The sequence below is a fragment of the Brienomyrus brachyistius genome, unplaced genomic scaffold, assembly GCF_023856365.1.
Source record: "Brienomyrus brachyistius isolate T26 unplaced genomic scaffold, BBRACH_0.4 scaffold247, whole genome shotgun sequence".
Taxonomy (NCBI): domain Eukaryota; kingdom Metazoa; phylum Chordata; class Actinopteri; order Osteoglossiformes; family Mormyridae; genus Brienomyrus; species Brienomyrus brachyistius.
Genome location: NW_026042522.1, coordinates 106201 through 108324, shown reverse-complemented (window position 1 = coordinate 108324; position 2124 = coordinate 106201).

The following is a 2124-nucleotide window of genomic DNA, read 5'->3' as shown; positions in this document are numbered from 1 at the left end:
GGTGTGGCTTGTTCCTCCAACTAAGCCTTCACATACTCTTGAAGCACCTGCAAACTTTCCTGATGGTTTTGTACCCATTCCTCCAAAGGTCCACCATACTGACTGATCCCGGCAGGAGCCTGAAGATAGTGTATCGGTAATCGAGGCTCACAGCCAGACCTTAAATAAAAAGGCATCATCCAGTCATTTGGTGGGGTGTAGTATTGTAAGCTTCTCTGCTGGAGGAAGTGTGTGAAGCAAATTGTGCAAAAAAAATATTAAAGCAACACCAGGGAGGTTTACATCTAGATCCTTAAAATGATCGACCTGCAATTCCACCTTGAAAATCCAATTACCATATAAAGGATACAAGATGTAAAGATGACAAATGACATGGCACACATTTGTTGTTTAGACTGTTGTGTCAGGTTAATTGAAAGCTGAAGGATCTTAGTGTTTACTAGTCTAAGTAACAGAATGTCTAAACACTGTGCTTGCCTTTATGGGTTTTTAAGCAGAACATATAGGTATAGAAACATATTAACATTACGTTTCACGATTCACTGACTGGAGAATAGGAGAATATACACATCAATATTACTACTTAAGTTAACTAACCCTAATCCCAACCCCTATTGGCACGGAGCCCGCCAGGGTTCAGGTGAGATATAAATCTGTAATCTGTATCAATGGTTTTGCTATCCATACCCACCCTATTAATGTTAGCTTCCCAGGGTTTCTTGTTAGACAAGCTCTGTGTCTCTCTATACCCCCATTTACTGCACGACTGATTGTCCATTTATAAAGAATCAAATAGGGTGAAGATGGTTTTAGTTTACAATTACTCTGGAAGGTGACCAGATTAAAAAAAACTAAATACCATGCCTACGTGTATGTAATCTCCATCACAGTCCCCATTTTCCCCATAATCCCCGGTCTCCCGTGTGAAAGGCGGCGATCTTACCACTACACTATCCAGCAACTATATAATATAAGGGAGATTTACGGGAAAATACTAATACGGGAGGACGGCGGGAAAGAGAAGTAAAATACGGTAGTTTCCCGGCCAAAACGGGAGACTTGACAGCCTGAGATGGTCAGCAGGCTGTCTCTGGCCACGCCCCCTACACCCTGGCTTTTCCAGCGTGTTCGCGAAAACGACTTCATTATTTATCTGATTGATTTATCGACAGACCATCATACTTTTTAGACGTTATAATTGATCCCCCTCTTACTGTCCATGAGACACATGTTCACTAATGACGAGAACTATTCTATTTTTCATGCCTTCAAATCTTACATTTACAAATCTTGTTCTTGTTCTCTGCTTTCTCGTTCCCGTAGATATATATTATTATTTTTGGCGGGAAAGAGAAGTAAAATACTAGAATAATAGAAGATAATAGAATAATAGAAGAAATAGCTTATTTCTTATTTCTCAGGTCAGCTGCTCTTGTATTCAGCCTACTAATATATATGGGGCTTGGTACCCAATCTCGGAATGTGGGGATGATGATATCTCCCCCCTGACCTGTCGTCCTGGCTCCCCCTTGTCGTAGCAATCGTGTTGTACCTCATCAATCTCTAGTTGTGATAGCAGTTGTTTCTGGCCACAACCGGGATTCGAACCCCGGTCTCCCGTGTGAAAGGCGGCGATCTTACCACTACACTATCCAGCAACTATATAATACAATATATAAAAAATATAATATAAATATAATATAAATATATAAAATATATAAAATATATTTTTGGCCACAACCGGGATTCGAACCCCGGTCTCCCGTGTGAAAGGCGGCGATCTTGTTCCGCACTTGTAACATGCACCCATGATTTGGAACAGCAGCATACCTGTCAAGGTTTGGATTTGAAAATAAAGGAAATTTTCCGGCACCCGCCGTGAGCCATCCCACCACCGCAACCAGGCTCCAGTATCCCTTACATTTTAAGACAGGAAATATAAAATAATATAAATTATATAAAATATAATATAAATATAAATATATAAAATATATAAAATATATAAAATATATTTTTGGCCACAACCGGGATTCGAACCCCGGTCTACCGTGTGAAAGGCGGCGATCTTACCACTACACTATCCAGCAACTATATAATATAAGGGAGATTTACGGGAAAATACTA